Genomic DNA, 19,516 nt, shown 5'->3' on the forward strand with positions numbered 1-19,516 from the left:
TTCAAGATTAAAGCGCTCTTCGTCTGGAGATGGACTTCTTGTGAGCATACATTCTGAGTTTCAGCAAGATGAGAAATATGAGCAATGCGAGATGGTGAATCAGTAGGAAGGACAGCTAAGGCAGTAGAAGAAACAAGATCTGTTGGAGCAGTAGTAAGAGCAATAGACTGTTCAGCAGAAGATCCTTCAGTAGCAGCAGAGGGTTCAGGAAGTGCTCTTTCTTCTAGTTGCTCGGCTTCCATGGCCTCCAGTTTTTCAGCGGCTGGAATTTGATGATTCAAGATGGCTATCATTTCTGCTTGATGTTCAGCAGAGAAAATCTCCAAATTTGGCAGTGATTGAGATGGGACAGCATCCGATTCTGCTAAGTGTTGGTCTCCTAGGTGAGTTTCCAGTTGGACCATGTCATCAGCCTGAGATGTTTCCGGTGCAGCAGAGACATTAACAACAATAGATTGAATGAATTCATCCACTAAAGCCAATTCACGAACAGATAGAAGAGATGAAGACTGAGTAGGCTGCTTCGGAAATGCAGGAGTACTGGAAACTCTAGCTTCTGGAGGAGCTATAGTTCTTTCCTCAACTGTCTTAGTCTGAGTAAAGTCTGGAATGAAGCCTACTGAATACGGTACAGATTCTTCAAATGTCTGTTCTTGAGCAAGAAGTTGCTCATTCATCATTCTCAAACGGTCAGATAGAATATTGATCACATTCTGATCCTGAGCAGCAGTTGGAATCATGGCATCAAAATTGGACTGAAGATTCTTCAACACTGATTCCAGCTTCTATCGTTTTAGCTGCTCAAGAATGAAATTTTGGCGTCTCATAGCTTCAATCACCTTTTCAGTCTTGGCAAGAGAAAATATCTTCTCTTCATTCTTTACCATCTTACGAAATGTACCTTGTGTTCTGAATAATGTGAGAGGATGGAAAACTCGAACCTTATGCCAATCATCATAGAAAGTCATTCCTTCATTGGCATATTTCTCAATTTCTTCCAAATGAAGATCAATACCAGTTAAAACAGATGATTTGGCGCTGTGAAATTATGGTTCTGCAACGAGTTTCCCTTTGTCTTTATCTGAAGATGAGGCAGGAATCACGGGTCGAAAAGCAGAAGACCCTGCAATAGATTCACGAATAACAACTCCAGACGAGGGTTTGAAGGTCGCTGCAGTAGAAGTTGTGGTAGCAGAAGTGGCTGCTAGCTTACTGACAGGAACAGATACTTGCAAAGAAGACGTGGTTTCTGGAAACACTTGTCTCAACGGGACCGTGTCTAAATCAGCAATGGCTGTTGTTTTCTTGATGCGAAGCACTATGCAAGCTTTCTTCTTGCTAGAGGTGGCAGGGATAGATGCTTGGGTAGGAGCAGAAGACTCCTCAGAAACTGTTTTATCAGAATCAATGGAGATAACCACTCTTTTTCTCTTGATCTTCTTCTGAGGTCCTTGAACCTCAGCCTGAGCATCTCCAATTTTCCTTTTTAGAGCAATAAATTCCGCCACAGTTGGCTTTGGCCTCTAGGCGAGCACATTATCAGCATCGGCCATTGTCACGTAAGAAGCGTCATGTTCAGTAGTGAAAGGAAAATCAGCATCCTTAAGCATTTTGCTGATCTGAACAGCAAAACCAGAACTCTTCCTCAAAATCATATCCTTCAAGATTCTAAACAAAAATCCACTCCAATCCACTTTAAATCCAGAAGTGATGGCCAACATCACCTGTACCTTCTCCTTAGTCAATTTGTCAAAAGTATCAGCTTTGACCAACAGTACTTTTGCAACAATATCAGCAAGAACTTGATATTCCATCTTCAGTAGCTTCTTGAAGCAAGAAGGAGAGAGTTCCTCTCCAAAAGCTGAGAAAGTGACGAGGGCAGCCGACATCTCCTCCTTAGAAGTATCAGAAAAGTTAGAGATACCTGAGCATGGGAGAAAGAAGGTCGATCCCAATAGGGCAGAATCAATTGAAATAGATATATCTCCCTGGGAATAGATGATTTTCCCTTCGTCAACTTTAGCTTTGGCATAAAATTCCAAGAGAGCAGTCTTGTAAATAACAGCTGGTGCTTCCAGAAACCTTCTGAGACCAGATTTCTCAATGACTTTAAACATGTTGACCAGATTTTCGTCCTTGATTGTCAGAACTGAAGAAAAATTAACTTGATAAGCATTGAGTGTGTAAACTCCAGCCATTTTTCTGCAAATAGAAATGAGTTCGAAGTAGATTCTGCAGTAGAATGTGAATATGAGAGAAAAGAGTAACTAGTATGCGAAAGATCTGAAAGCCTAAAGGTGAAATGACTGAGAAAAGACGGTTAAAGTCTACAATGTACAGTCGACAGTGAAACATAAGGACACGTGCCAATATGTTTACGGTTGAATTCAAAAATTTGAGCAGAGAGAGTTAGATACGCCAAGATTTTTAAAATAACTAAAATAAATGGGCTGTCCAAAGTGGTTACTAAAAATATCAGAAGAGGGTTTCTCGACTTATGATAATATCTACTGGAAGTTATGAAGTACTGAAATAATTTCAGCATCTTGATAAAAACCAGTAGACACACTGTTTATCGAAAAGACAAACCTTCTTCTGCTTTCTGATAAAGCACGGAAAAGAAAAGGACATAATAAAATAATATTCCCCCTCAATTAATGCAACTAATAAATTCAATAGATACGATATCTGAGGGAAAGATAGACGGCTCTTGAAATTCGTGCAAGATGTGACCGGTTGGACGTCTCTTTAGCTTCCCAATACTCTATATAAGTACCTGAAATTTCACAAATTAAGTTATGTACACAAGTAACAAATCACAAATGGATGATGCAAAAATTCTCTCGGAGTCTTCTCCAGAGACTGATTCAGCAGAGGAATGGCAAGGACAATTTCCAGCTTCTAGTAAGATGATATCTGAAGACATCTTTTTTCAAGATATGAAGACTTGGAAAAAATTCCTTGACCTGTAATATGGCAAAATGGTGTAGAAAGAAGTTTGAATCAAGTTGTAAGGTGTCGATTTTATTCTTAATAAAATATCAGTAGTTCCCACAAATTGTCTAGTATCCTTATAAACACACTGATATTAGATGAGTAACAAATAACTGATAATAATTAACAAACTGATAGCAACAATATACTCAAGTGAAATCAATTAAACAAAGAACATTCCGAAAATAAGAAAACATATTCTCAGGCAGAGGCTTGGTAAATATATCTGCTGCTTGTTGATCAGTAGAAACGTATTCCAGACGAATGTCCTTCTTCTGCACATGATCTGTAATGAAATGATGTCTGATATCTATGTGCTTTGTTCTGGAATGAAGTACTGGATTTTGCGTGATTGCTATAGCACTGGTATTGTCACAGAAGATAGGTGATTCAGAAGCTTGAACTCCATAGTCTTTAAGTTGTTGTTATATCCATAGTATTTCAGAGCAACAACTTCCAGTAGCAAGGTATTCTGCTTCTGCAGTAGACGTAACTATGGAAATCTGCTAGCTTATCACCAAGAAATTGACAAAAACCACTTGTACTTTTTCTGTCTAATTTGCAACCTGCATAATTAGAGTTTGAAATATCCAATAAGATTGAAAGATGAATCATTAGGATAACATAAGCCGACATTTTGAGTGCCCTTCAAATATTTCAGTATGCGCTTAGCAGCAATGTAATGTGACTGCTTAGGGTTAGATTGAAATCTTGCACAAATACAGACAGCAAACATAATATCAGGTCTACTGGCAGTAAGATATAACAGTGAACCAATAAGACCACGATATTGAGTTACCTCTACTGAAATTCCATTTTCATCCTTGTCAAGTTTAGTAGATGAGCTCATAGGAGTGGAAGCAGCAGAGCATCCATGCCAAACTTTTTCAGTAGTTCCTTAGTATACTTAGATTGATTTAAAAATATTCCAGTATCAAGTAGCTTGATCTGTAGTCCTAGGAAGAATGTTAATTCTCCCATCATGCTCATTTCAAATTGTTCCTGCATTAATTTTGAAAACATTGCGCACAATTTGGGGTTAGTTGACCCAAAGATAATGTCATCAACATAAATCTGTACTAACAAAATGTGCTTATTCTTAACTAAAGTGAACAAGGTTTTGTCTACTGTACTGATAGTAAAATCATGATTGACTAGAAATTGTGAGAGCCTGTCATACCAAGCTCGAGGTGCCTGTTTTAAATTATACAGGGCTTTGTGTAATTTAAATACATGATTTGGTAAGAAATGATCGATAAAACCTGGAGCTTGTTCAACGCAGACTTCTTCTTGCAGTAGACCATTTAGGAAGACGCTTTTCACGTCCATCTGATAAACTTTGATATTTTTGAAAGCAGCAAAGGCTAAAAATATTCTGATCGCTTCAAGCCTTGCTACTAGTGCATAGGTTTTATCATAGTCTATTCCTTCTTCTTGTCTAAAACCTTGAGCTACCAATCTTGCCTTATTTCTGACCACAGTGCCTTCTTCATTTAGTTTGTTTCTAAATACCCACCATGTTCCAATAATAGCTTGATGAGTTGGTCTAGGTACAAGAAACCAGACTTCATTTCTTTTAAATTGATTCAGCTCTTCTTGCATAGCTTCGATCCAACTGGGTTCCAGAATAGCTTCTTCAATTTTCTTTGGTTCATCCTGAGAGATAAAAGCAGCATGCATATATTCATTAATCATTTGCCTTCTGGTTCTTAATGGAGCTGAAGGATTATCAATAACCAAAGATGGAGGATGAGATTTCCTCTAGACAAAAGGATTTAAAGAAATTTTTTCTTGGTTTGATAGATTCGAATCAGGCTCAGCTAAAGTAGTAGCAGGTTCTGCAATGTTCACTTCTGGTTTTGGTAAATCCTGTGTCTGAGCAATTGGTTCTACCAGAGGAATGTGTATGGTTCTGGTTTTTGAGCATCTTTAACATTAGGTTCTACATCATCTTCACTATCCAGTTCCAGATGAATCATGTCTAACATGTTACTTAAATTTGACATGTTAGAAATTCCAGGAGCACTGCTATCTTCATCAAAGACAACATGAATAGATTCTTCAACATTAAGAGTTCTATTATTGAAAATTCTGAAAGCTTTGCTTACTGCTGAATATCCAAGAAATAGTCCAGCATCTGATTTTGAATCAAATGCAGACAAATAATTTTTACCGTTATTGTGAACAAAACATCTTCAACCAAATACATGAAAATAATATACATTAGGCTTACTCCCTTTCCATATCTCATACGGAGTCTGATTGTGTCTTTTGTTGATCATTGTTCTGTTCTGTTCATAGCATGCTGTGTTGATTGCTTCTGTCTAGAAGCGCTGAAAGATGTCTGCATCTGCTAGCATTGTTCTAGCAGCTTCTTTAAGAGTTCTGTTTCTCCTCTCAGCTACTCCATTCTGTTGAGGCGTTCTGGCAGCTGAATATTCATGATGAATGCCCTGTTCATCCAAGTATAACTCAAGAATCTCGTTAGTAAACTCAGTTCCACGATCACTTCTGATTTTAATGACCGAAATAGATTTTTCATTTTGAATATTTTTCAGAAGCTTGATCAGGAGACTACTGGTTTGATCTTTTCCAGCAAGAAATATTACCCAAGTAAATCTAGAAAAGTCATCAACAACAACAAGTGTATATTTCATTCCCCCTAAGCTCATGATAGGGATTGGACGAAACAAGTCCATATGCAATAATTCCAAACACCTTGAAGTTGATTTACTACCTTTATTCTTGAAGCTAGATCTGACTTGCTTACCAAGTTGACATGCAGAACATACATGATTCTTAACGAAGTTTATATCATGCAAACCATCAACTATGTTCTGCTTCTTGAGATTATTGATTGACTTGAAATTCAGATGATTCAATCTCTTATGCCATAGCCAATGTTTATCACTAAGAGAGACAACTAAAAACGTATGAACATTAATATGATCTTTATTCCATTAAACTTTGTATGTGTTGCCTTATCTTTTTCCAGTTAATACAGTAGACTCATCAGCATTTTTAACTGTGCATGTGTGCTTTTGAAAAGCCACAGAATAACCATTATCACATAGTTGATTGATGTTAATCAAGTTGTAAAAAAGATTTTCAACTGATGCTTACATCGTTGATAGTAATATTAACATGGATAATCTTACCCTTACCCATGGTTTTACCTTTTGAGTTATTCCCAAATGTTATTTTTGGTCCAGTACAACTCATTACTTCTGATAGTAGATTTTTCTGTCCAGTCATGTGTCTGGAACATCCACTGTCCAGATACTATGTGGAGCTGCTGATTTTGGTTTTCCTCTCCTGTTCATGCAAACACAAATTTTAGTATCTGGTACCCAATCTTTGGGTCCAATCCTTATTAGTCCTTTAGGAACTCACATTTGTACAATTTTAGGTGACCTTGTACTTCGGGTATCCAAAGACGTGTGTGCAACAGAAAGTGTGCTATTTCTAACAGAATGCATTTTAGAATGATGTTCTTCCCTTCTGTTTTTGTTGTCTGGTCTGTATCTCATCTGAACAGGTCTAGAATTATAGTACTGGTAGTTTTTAACCTTCATAGAGGGTTATCCTCCTGAGTTGAATCCTATGCTGGATCCATAACTCTGGTGAACTCTTCCCTTAGGTTCAACATACCCCAGACCATAATGCTTCCTTATGTTCGTCTGATCTACAGTCCTTTCAACTCAAACAGTTGGTACTTCATGTTCATATACCATACTGGATTTGACAAAGTGAATGAATTTCCCTTTGCCTTTATCCAGCTCTGGCTTAATACTTGTTTTAGAAGTGCTTTCATTATTGCTGAATCCGAGACCACTCCTATCACCGGATTGCTTCTGCAACTCTTGCATCTTCTCTAAAGAAACAGAAGACTTGTTCCATGCATTTACAAAAACAGATATCTTCTGCTTTTCAGACCTCATTGTTTGGTAATCTGCATTCACTCTTTCATTCTCAATTCTTAACTTACTCATCTCAACTTTTAAATCATTGCAGCTGTTCTCTTGCAAGCAAGTGAACTTACTGACTTGATCTTTTATGTCTTGATTTTCAATCTTAACTTCCTCGAATGATTGAGAAAGTCTTGAGTACTCTTCAACCATGTCATGCAGTGCTTTAATCAAATCAATTCGTGTAAATTCGTCAGAGTCAAAGTCAAGTACCTCTCTAAATGTCGAGGTTGGTTCAATATCTACCATGAGACATTTGATCTCTTCTGCATCACTTTCGCTAGAATGACTTTCTGAGTCAGAAGACTCAGAACGAGAATCCGCCCATTTAGATTTGCTTTCCTCAGCAATCATCGCTTTGCGGTCTCTTCTGAATTTCTTGTCATTACTCTTGTATTCCTTTTTCTTCTAGTCATCCTTCTTGGGCTTTGGACAATCAGCAATAAAGTGACCGATCTTTCCACAGTTAAAACACGCCATGTCACCAGGTGGTGAATCCTTCTTGAAGTTCCGGTTAGGGCTTTGGTAAGCTCGGTGATTCTTCTTCATGAATCTGGAGAATTTCTTCACAAAAAGAGACATAACATCATTGCTGATCTTTTCAGCAGTCTTTTCAGAAGTGCTCTCAATGATGGTAGCAGATAATGCTTGTGGAACAACTACGGCAGCAGCAGCAGCAGTAGCATCAAGAGCTTTTGTCGGTAGATTTGTTGAGGGCTCTTCTCCGCTTCTTACTTCCAGTTCGAACTCATAGGCTTTTAAGTCAGCAAACAAGTCATGTAGCTCCAACTTGTTTAGATATTTAGAGACTCTCATAGCAATTGTTTTAACGTCCCATTCCCTGGGTTAAGCTCTCATTACTTTGAGTGCTATTTCTCTGTTACCATATTCTTTCCCAAGAGTACTGCTTTGTTAATGCGATACAAGAACTTCTACTTTTATAGTATCTTCTGGTTTTACTAACGTGATCTACTTGTTTTGACTATCATCACCACAATTAAATTAAGTCTATCAAGTACACAGGCCTCTTCCGTGCAATTGCAGCAAGACTGAAAACAAAGGTCTACTATTAGACCATGTATAGAGCTGAAGCACACGCAACAAATCCAAAAGTATAAAATTTGCTAAGTTCCAACAGAAAATTAGAAACGCTACAAGCCAAAACCATTGAAAGAATCCACCAAATTAAAATTATAACACTCATCAGGTTCAAAGAAAAAATACAAAAACATTAGATTAGATATTGATGAAAAAAATGGAAGAAGATAAATATATGGAAATCACTAGGTCGACGAGGCAAGACGAAAGATAGACCACGACACATAATAAATAGACAATGACACGATACTCTCTTGGACAGCAAAAAAATGGAATATCACCTAACAGTTTTTGCAACTTAAAATATCACCACCACATTAATTCATCTAAATAACACTTACACTTATTTTAGATGTTTGCAGAAATCAATAATGTGAAGAAGCCAAAAAGGAATAATCTCAAAGGAAGGGGAAATGCCTACACATACTATCACATGGATAGGGGAAGTAACACATCACTTTCGTCACTAGTCAAATGGCGACCAAGATGACCAGCATGAACTCCACGGCACCTGATAAATTATCATATTGGTTACCAATTCATAGTTGTCAAGGGCACAAGGCACACCGAGGCGCACAAGGGCTCTGGAGCCTGAGGCGCAAGGCGCAAGGCGAGGCGCGCGCCTTACCAAAGCAAGACGCTCATTTTTAATTTTTTTAAAAAATATTTTATCTTAGAAATTAGAATAATATATTAAAATATGAATTAATTAAGTAACAATGTCACACAAAACAACAAATATTTAATAAGTTAATAATAATAAGTAACACGATTAAAATTCTTCAATCATCCAAATCAAGTTCATCTTCTTCCATCGAATTATCAGAGTCTTTAGAACTTTCGGACTTATATTCTTCTTGATCTTCACCACTTTCTTGATCGACATCAATTTCTTCTTCCTCTTCATCCAAAAGATGTGAAATTGGCCTTTTTATGGTTGTTTGGATGTAGATGCCCTTACCTCGTTTCAAGAAGATGAAGCACGAGATCTAAAACCATAAATTGGTTCACCAACCCAGACGCTCGGACTACATCACCCCATGTCAATTCATCATCTACAAAGACTAGATTATTTTCTTCATTGTCCAATCCTCCCATCAACCATTCATTGCTATCATCGATATCATCCAATGAAATAGGATCAATTTTTTCGCGCAAATCATATCGACGTTTCAATGCCCTATTATATTTAATGAAGACTAGATCATTCAAACGCTTATGCGCCAACCTGTTTCTTCTTTCCGAATGAAGCTGCAAAAATTTTAAAATACATTCATCCTTCATGAATAGTTCAAGATAATAATTTTAATTAATATTTCAAAACTCAAGAATATCTATTCAATGTTAAAATTTAAATACTTACATGTTGAAACATACTCTAGTTTCGCTCACAACTAGAAGCACTGCACGTAAGGCTCAGAATTCTCACAGCAAAATCTTGCAATTGTGGGGTCGTTGAACCATAAGCCAACCACCATTCAGCTATCAAATGAGATAAAAAAATTTCAAAATTCAAATACTTCAAGTTTTCAACAATATGTTATGATCTTGATTCCTTGAAATAAAAAAAAGAATTAATTACCTGGTGATAATTTATTTCTATGTTTAATAGCCATAGAACCGCCAAAAAACCTATCAGCATTTTTATATTTTGAGAGTTGATATGTGATTTTATCTTGAAGGTCAACATCTTCACACATCTTTTCAACACACTCGTACAACCCCTTCATAACTTCAGCATCTTTTTCTATCTCAGGATTCGTATAAAATAATTCCGGGTTCAAAAAGTAACCAGCTGCATGCAAAGGCTTATGAAGCTGATCCGTCCACCTTTTATCAATGATTTCAAAAATCTTTTGGTACTTCTCTTCATTGTTGTTGAAAGCCAAAGCAATAGCCTCCTTAGCTCGATCCATAGCCTCGTATATATACCCCATCGCAGGTTTTTTTTCACCATCAACTAATCGAAGCACTTTAATAATTGGGCCACCAATTTAATGGCATAAACAACATGATTCCAAAACGAAGGCATCAATATAATCTCTGTTGCACGTTTACCTTCTACCCCCTTCGCAAATCGACTCGTGTTCCACTTTTCTGAAGTGAACATCTTTCCTAAATTCACCTTCTGTTTTTGAAACCTTTTTAATGTCAAAAAAGCAGTGGAAAAACGAGTTTTCTCAGCCCTAGCCATTTATCTTTGACCTATGAATTCTCTCATCATGTTCAAGACTTGTGACCTATTATATATATAGCCATTCACCATCATGCCCCTTTCATAAACCTTCTTCAGTACAGGAATTTTGAACAAATCTTCAAGCATTAAATCCAAACAATGGGCATCACATGGAGTCCAGAATATGTGTGTAAATCTTATCGTCAAATGCTTCCCTGATATATTAAAGATTTATGTTATTGCTTATAAGTAACAAATCTAATACTTATTAGAAAGTAATCTCTTGAATTCACATTTCATACCTGCTGAAACATTTGCAGATGCATTATCTGTAACCAGTTGAACAACATTCTTTGGACCAATTTGCTCCACATACTTTTCAAGTAGGTCAAACAACTTGAGACCGGTATGAGAAAAGTCGAAGGCATCCACAGATTCCAAAAATACTGTCCCTCTTGGACCGTTCACCAAAATATTAATCAAAGTTCTATTTTCTCCATCATTCCATCCGTCATCCATTAATGAGCATCCATAAATTTTATAGTCTGCCTCGTAATCTTTGAAAAGAATTTTCGTACTATGTATTTCTTTATTTAAATAAGTTACCTTAACTTCATGGTAACTTGGGGCTTCCAATCATGAGTACAATAAGATGCAGCTCTACAAAATTTCTTAAAGCTATCATACTTTATAGCATTTGATGTGAATCCTCGTACGAAGAAAAGCAAACACGATTAAATATGAATCGTGCCCTCAATTCAATAACGAACAAGGATCGTTGTTACGATGTCCCGATATTTTGATTCAAGTATGACGTGATTTTCACCCCTAAACTACGTGGTTTAGTAACAAAGAATCACAATGAAAACAATTGAAAACCAAACGAACCTTCAAAGAACCTGTCCTTGACAATCCGTATGAAATCAACCGACAAACGCCACAAAGTAAAACTTTGATAAGTTTGATTTTGATTACAAAGCAAAAGCCTTGAAAATCTTGAGAGAAAATTTTCAAAAGTTTGATAAACTCAATAATAATATCTGAATTGTATGTCAAATTTTGTCCATAATATGTTTACATATCAAAAATATATCAAATTTTGTTACCAAACAACTCAAATCTCTAAAATAGGAAACTAAGGATTATTCTCGGCTGCGGCGCGCTGGGGCGGTATAATTTGGCCGCCCTAGCGCGAGGGCTTCTGGACTAGGCGCGCTGGGGCGGTGAAGTTTGGCCGCCCTAGCGCGAGGCATTCGGGATTCGGACAGAGTGTTTGGCTTTGGGGCGGTGAAGTTTGGCCGCCCTAGCGCGGAGGCTTCTGCTCCCGAGTAATTTTCTTCATACTTTAGCACTTGAACCGCATTCCACTGATCCCCAAACTTTCTCCCTTGAATCACGAACCCCTCGGGAGTTGGCTCCTTGCTTGCAAGCTCTACTTGATTTCTCATGAGCCCTTTCAATGTTTCATTGAATCTCTTTAATCGTCCCCTCGTGATTGGCCCCTCCGGCAACTCTAAAGGATCCCATACTTTCCTTGGAGCCTGATCATCCGTGTTTGCATCATCCTCCCCTTCTTGAAAAGGATTTGTCGTCAAATCTTGTTCATCACCTACATCAAACAACGACAAATCACTAACATTAAAAGTAGAACTGACGTTATATTCACCTGGCAGGTCGAGTTTGTAGGCATTGTCATTGATCCTCTCGAGGACTTGAAATGGTCCATCACCCCTAGGTAGTAGCTTCGAGCGCCGCTTCTCGGGGAACCTTTCCTTCCGCAAGTGCAACCACACCCAATCACCTTTCTCAAATACCACCTTCTTCTTCCCCTTGATGGCTTGCTTGGCATAGTGCTCATTTTTCTTCTCAATGTTGGCTTTGGCCTTTTCATGCAAACCCCTAACAAATTCCACCTTCTTTTTGCCATCCATGTTTAACCTTTCACTGACAAGTGAAGACATCAAATCCAAAGGAGTCAAAAGATTAAAGCCATAACGATCTCAAATGGCGAATAATTTGTAGTAGAATGCACATTGCGATTATAAGCAAACTCAACAAAAGGCAAACAATCTTCCCAATTCTTTAAGTTCTTTTTAAGAATAGCATGCAAAAGTGTTCCTAAAGTTCTATTAACAACTTCAGTTTGTCCATCCGTTTGGGGATGACAGGTAGTAGAGAACAACAATTTTGTGCTAAGTTTAGCCCCCACTTTTCCAAAAGTAACTCAAAAACTTAACATCACGGTCATAAACATTCGTCCTAGGCATGCCATGCAACCTAACAACATCTCTAAAGAATAAGTCCGCAATGTTAGAAGCATCATCAGTTTTATGACAAGCTATAAAATGTGCCATTTTAGAAAATCTGTCCACAACAACAAATATAGAGTCCCTCCCCTTCTTCGTCCTAGGCAACCTCAAAACAAAGTCCATAGAAATATCAACCCAAGGTTCACTAGGGACGGGAAGTGGTGTATACAATCCATGTGGTTGTGTCCTAGACTTAGCTTGTCTACAAGTTATGCACTTATCACACACACGCTCAACTTCATGTTTCATACGTGGCCAATAAAAATGTTCATGCAAAGCACTCAAGGTTTTTGCCACACCAAAGTGTCCCATCAAACCACCCCCATGTGCCTCCTTAACAAGTAATTCACGAATGGATGATTTAGGAATGCACAACCTATTTTCTCTAAACAAGAAACCATTATGCAAATAGAATTTTTCATGTGGACCATGCATACAAGTTTCAAACACACTCTTAAAATCCTCATCTAGCACATACAACTCTTTCACATGCTCAAACCCCAAAATTTTAGATTCCAAGGTAGAGATCAGTACGTACCTCGTGATAGTGCATCGGCCACTATATTTTCCTTACCTTGTTTGTACTTGATTGTGTAGGGAAATGTCTCTATGAATGACACCTACTTGGCATGTAATAGCCGATCGTTCATGTCTTTTGTTATGAATTACGGTATTTTTATTGTGATTGTTTATGGCTTTACATTATGATATGAATGGTAATGAATGTTATAGAATGGAATAGATAATGGATGGGTAGAATAGAATGTTGAATTTGAGTTAAATAGGTAATGGAAGTGTTGTAACGGTATGAAACTGTGGCAGTAGTTGTGGTTTTTAGCATAATGTTTTGTATATTGATCTGATTGATGTGAGGCAACTTTCATTAGAAAGATAATACATAAGGCTATAACTTTCATGATTTTAGTTTTGCTCAAATCATTGTGGAAGACAAGCCAAAAGCGCCCCGAAGTGTGTCATGCGTATCGTCGTTCCTACAATGACACATGTTGGAAGAATGAGCATAACTATTTACTCCGACCTTCAAATGACATGAGGTCAATTGAAGATGAAAGCAAAGACATAGGGCTACAACTTTTATGTTTACCACTTTTTCTAATTCTGAAGGGAGGAGGCGTTTCGGAAGCGATCTTTGATGTGGCTGTGCGCAGAGCGGCGCCCGAGCGGTAAGATTTGTTCGCCCGAGCGCGCCCCGTTCTGAATTTTTGAGTTTTGGGCAGTAATTTCGGAGCTAGGGCGGTAATATGTGACCACACGAGCGCCCAGCAAGTTAAAAAGCGTGTTTTGAGGTTTGGGATGACATAAAATCGAATGAGATCACTTTTGTACTCACTTTTCCTCATTTCTTCTCTTTTCTCCATCGGTTTGGAAGCTAGGGTTCTTCATTTCTCCTTCAATTTAACTTCTTCCAAGACATTAATCTTTGATTGAAGCCTTAATTTTGCTTGGAGATTTGAAGTTCTTCTCCTCAAGAGATTAGGAGCAAGGTAAGAAAGATTATTTCCTTGGGTTAGTGATTGAAGGGAAGATGTTGGGTTGTTTTGTTTGGGTGTTGAGGTAAAGTTGTTAATATAATGATTGATGGTATTATTATTGATATTGTGTTGTAGGAATCCCTCAAGAACTAAGCAACTACTTGTGTATTGGGTTGTAAGTAGACTTTTCCTTTGAATGCATCTCATGAGCTATGTATATGATAAATGAAGTTTCTATTGATTTTAGCTCCTTTAAATCATTGATTATGTATATTGTACGTATTGATATATTGAAAAGAAATGGAATTGATGCCAAGGGCAAAGTAAAGGAGCTAATTCTTTAGCACGCACACCACGTGTTTGATAAAATGTTTCAATGAATGTTTTTATGGCTTGATGGTTATATGGTATTGTGTTGTTACCTATGGTAATTCTAAACCCACTTGACTGAAGTTGATCAACATAATGACATGTACTGTGACTGATTTTGACTGAGATGTACATGTGTACTATTGACTGATGACCTATCAATGCCTTACCAATGAAAAGAAATGAATTTTTCTATAGATGCCATCTTATAATTGTTTTATATACACATTTTATTGACTGATGGCATATTACAGTTAAGAAATTGTATGGATTCCTTCTTTACACTATGTTATATGTACTTGTTATTTAAAGGTCTACTTGCTGAGTTTTATAACTCATTTCAGTTATGTTCATGAGATGCAGATACAGGTAACTGAGATTGATACGGCGGGGTGTCGAGACGGAAGAAAAAAATGTGCCAAGCTTGGAGGAAGGGTGAAATGATTATTTTGTCAATGGATGGTTGAAGAAAGTATTTTGTTTTGTAATGGTTGGAGTTGGCTAACATATTTTGTTGTAACTCATTTGATATTTTGGGAGTTTAACTTGACTTAATTACTTTGGTAATCAAATGGAATGCTTTTGATTTTGTATATCTTTATGTATTAGTTGTGGGAAATTTTTATGGTGTATTGGTTTTATTGCTTGAGACAGAATATGAGTTCCTTTTTACGGGGAAACCTTGCCAAAATTTTTAAAGTACATACTTTCCTCCAAGTCTATTTTTAAGGCTTCCGCATTATAGAGTTTATTATTATTTTAAAACGGGTTAGGGTGTCACATGGCATGCCGCTTGTTCAGCTTTTGTTGCCCCTTAAGGTGCTTTAGAGACTCATGATCCGTATGAATCACAAACTCCTTAGGCCTCAAGTAGTGCTGCCACGTCCCTAGAGTCCTCACAAGTGCGTAGAACTCCTTATCATACGTTGGGTAATTCATGCTGCCCCATTAAGCTTCTCACTAAAGTATGCCACCGGCCGCCTTCCTTGCATCAACACTTCACCAATACCTACACCTTAAGCATCACATTCAATTTCAAAAGTATTAGCAAAGTCAGGTAAAACAAGTAAAGGAGCATTAATTATTTTTTGCTTAATAAAATTAAAAGACTTATCTTGCTCCTCGCCCCAATAGAATGGAACGTTCTTCTTGATCACCGCCGTCATTCGTACCGCCAGTGTGCTAAAATCCTTTACAAACCTTCTATAGAAGTTTGCAAGACCATGAAAACTTCGGACTTGACCAACAGTAGTAGGCGTTGGCCAATCTCGAATAGCACTTACCTTGTCTTCATCCACTTATATTCCCTGTGAGCTTACCACAAAATCAAGAAAGACAAGTTTGCTTGTACAAAAATCACATTTTTTAAGTTAGCATACAAATTTTCAGCCCTTAGTGTGATTAGCACAAGTCTCAAGTGATTAACATGCTCATCCAAGTTTTTGCTATACACTAGGATATCATCAAAGTATACCACAACAAATTCTTTATGTATGCACGCAAAACATGGTTCATTAACCTCATAAAGGTGCTAGGAGCGTTAGTTAAGCCAAAAGGCATGACCATCCACTCATATAACCCATACTTGGTTTTAAAAGCAGTTTTCCACTCATCACCTTCCCTCATCCTAATTTGGTGATATCCACTCTTCAAATCAATTTTGATAAAGATACGAGCATCATGCAACTCATCTAACATATCATCTAGTCTAGTATGAGATGCCTATACTTAATGGTTATGTTATTGATTGCCCTACAATCAACACACATACGCCATGAGTCATCCTTCTTAGGAACTAATAAAACAGGTACAGCACAAGGTGACATGGACTCACGCACAAAACCCCTATCTAACAACTCACTTACCTGCCGTTGAAGCTCCTTAGTCTCCTCCATATTGCTCCTATAAGCTGGATGATTCGGCAATGCACTCCCAGGCACGAAATCGATTTGATGCTTGATTCCCCTCAATGGTGGTAAGCCTTGAGGTAACTCCTCCAGAAACACATATTCAAATTCCTACAAAAGTGAAGCAACAATGCTCGGAAGGGACCCGGCTATATCACTTGTGTTAAGGAGAATCTCCTTGTAAAGAATCAACACAAGTGGTTCATGTGTGTGCATTAAATATTTCAACTCACCTTTTTGGGCCATATATGTTTTTTTTTTTTTGGCCTCTTTCCTCTCATTTTCTTCCCTCTCATTTTCTTTCCTCTCTTTTTTCTTTTGTATGGCCGTTTCACTCTTTTGATCACTTTTTTTTCAGCCATTTCATTTTTATTTTCAAAGGCCATCTCACTTTTTTGTTCACTCTTTTTTCGGCCTCATCTCTCTTTTTCTTTTTTAATTGGTCCTCCAACACTTGCTTTGGGGACAAAGAAAGAAATACAATGGATTCCTTCTTCAATACAAATGAGTACTTATTCTTGAACCCATCATGTGTCACTCGCCTATCATATTGCCACGGCCTACCCAACAACATATGACAAGCATGCATGGGCACCACATCACACAAGACCTCATCCACATACTTCCCAATAGAAAAAGACACCAATACTTATTTGTTCACCTTCACCTCCGCACAATCATTCAACCATTGAAGCCTATATGGTTGAGGATGCTTTAATGTAGGAAAACCCAATTTTTCTACCATTTCACTACTAGCCACATTGGTACAACTCCCCTCATCTATGATAAGATTGCAAACCTTACTATTCACAAAACATCTGGTATGGAACAAGTTTTCCCTTTGGTTAGTCTCCTCCTCATTGACTTGGGCACTCATGATTCGCCTAGTCACTAGTGCTTTACCTACAACCGTCCTATATCCCTCATCAGGATCCTCCAACGCAGGCATCTCATCATCTTCACCCTCATCATCACCCTCACTTTGAGACTCATACTCACCATAGTCATTTAAAATCATAACCCTCTTATTATGATATTGGCTAGCAATATGACCCAACCCTTGACACCTAAAACATTTAGTATCTTTAGAACGATTAAGAGGAGTTTCAGATTTACCTTGCACTCCTTGTTTAGGCGTCTCTTGCTTAGTCTCAATCTTGGGTTTGGCCACCAATTTGCTTTCATCATGTTTTGCCCCATTTGGTCGCCAAGAAGTTGACGAACTCCCAGTTTGATTGGTGCGGCCAACTCCTCGCCTCTTGAGTTGTTGCTCCACTTTTATGGCCATTTGCACCATCTCGTCTAGATCCAAGTAGTGCCTAAGCTCCACTTGATCTTGAATCTCCTGTTCAAACCACAAAGAAAACGTGCCATTGTCGCCTCACTATCCTCCTCTATGTTTGCTCTAATCATGACTACTTCCATTTCCTTATAGTAGTACTCAACACTCTTTACCCCTTGCCTCAAAGTTTGTAGCCTCTTAAACAATCTCCCTATAGTAATGATTGGGCACAAACCTCTTCCTCATGACCCTTCTTCATCTCATCCCAAGTTTCAATGGGTCTCTTATTATACCTCCTCCTAGTGGTCACTAATTGATCCCACCAAATGAGAGCATAGTCTAGGAATTCAACCATCGCCAACCTCACATTCTTTTGTTCGGAGTAGTGGTGACATTCAAACACGAACTCTACCCTCTTTTCCCATTCTAATTATGCCTTCGGGTCAGATTTCCCATGGAACGAAGGAATTTTCATCTAAATACTACTCATGTTACCATCCTCCCTATTCCCATCATATCTACCCCGTACAGCTTCTCTTCTTCCTCTCTCAAATCCTCTACCTCTTCCATTCCTACCCCTAATTCTCATATTGGCTCTCCTCGTCTCCTCCCAAATCATATTCTTCCTCTTCTTCTCCTCTACCCAAATCTTTAGACTTAGTTTTACCTCCACTAGTACTAACTTCAAGCCTACTCATCCTCTCATGTAATGGCTCCAATTCAACTCTCATCATTCTACTAAAATGCCCAAATAATGCCTCCATTTGAACCTTAGACAACCCTTGGTTCGAATTATCTCTTACCTCCCTCTCCATTTCAAATTTCAGATTTGTACCTGCAAGAAAACGTTAGTAGTAAACAAAAATATTCCTCACCCAAATGCTCACGGTCACTCCAAAAAAGTTCGCTCGTCTCTCCTCTCTTATTTTTTTTTCTCACAACAAATACTCACTAGTCACTCCAAAGAAAATTCACTCGCACTCAAGTAGTTTCACTCGAATTTGATAGTATTCTCGAAAGTGTGCTCAAGCTTTGTATTTATATATCAAACAATCAAGTTCAACTTGTGAACAATTGTGATTGACTCACTTGGACTGCGTAGACAGGAAATTTGAAGATAATATATATATATATATATATATATATATATTTGACTGTGAGAGGCAATTGAATTTGACTCACAATATATAGTAGAACAAAATATCAAAAAGAAATAATGGTGAATTTTCGGATTTTTGGTACTTTTTTTTTCTTTTCTTTCTGAGAACTTACTCGAAAATCCCAACAAAAAATCACCAAAAATTTCGGAAACTGACGAAGAACGATATACTAGAAAGATAGATCTGAAAAAGGAACGAAAAGATAACAGATCTGATAATAGAACGAGATAATAAAGCGATAAACTTACTTGAATTCAATGAACCTGGCTCTGATACCAAATGATGTGAATCCTCGTACGAGGAAAAGCAAACACGATTAAATATGAATCGCGCCCTCAATTCAATAACAAACAAGGATCGTTGTTACGATGTCCCGATCTTTTGATTCAAGTATGACGTGATTTTCACCCCTAAACTACGTGGTTTAGTAACAAAGAATCACAATTAAAACAATTGAAAACTAAACGAACCTTCAAAGAACATGTCCTTGACAATCCGTATGAAAGCAACCGACAAACGCCACAAAGTAAAACTTTGATAAGTTTGATTTTGATTACAAAGCAAAAGCCTTGAAAAAGCTTGAGAGAAAATTCTCAAAAGTTTAGTAAACTCAATAATAATATCTGAATTGTATGTCAAATTTCGTCCATAATATGTTTACATATCAAAAAGATATCAAATTTTGTTACCAAACAACTCAAATCTCTAAAATAGGAAACTAAGGATTATTCTTGGCTGCGGCGCGCTGGGGCGGTATAAT

General features: G+C 37.6%; 1 pseudogene; it reads right to left on the bottom strand.

Annotated features, from left to right (window-relative positions):
• The window catches only part of LOC142544326 (uncharacterized), a 166,935-nt pseudogene that overhangs the window by 124,361 nt on the left and 23,058 nt on the right, over positions 1-19,516 (bottom strand).

The sequence above is a fragment of the Primulina tabacum genome, chromosome 5 (genome assembly GCF_025594145.1).
Source record: "Primulina tabacum isolate GXHZ01 chromosome 5, ASM2559414v2, whole genome shotgun sequence".
Lineage (NCBI taxonomy): Eukaryota > Viridiplantae > Streptophyta > Magnoliopsida > Lamiales > Gesneriaceae > Primulina > Primulina tabacum.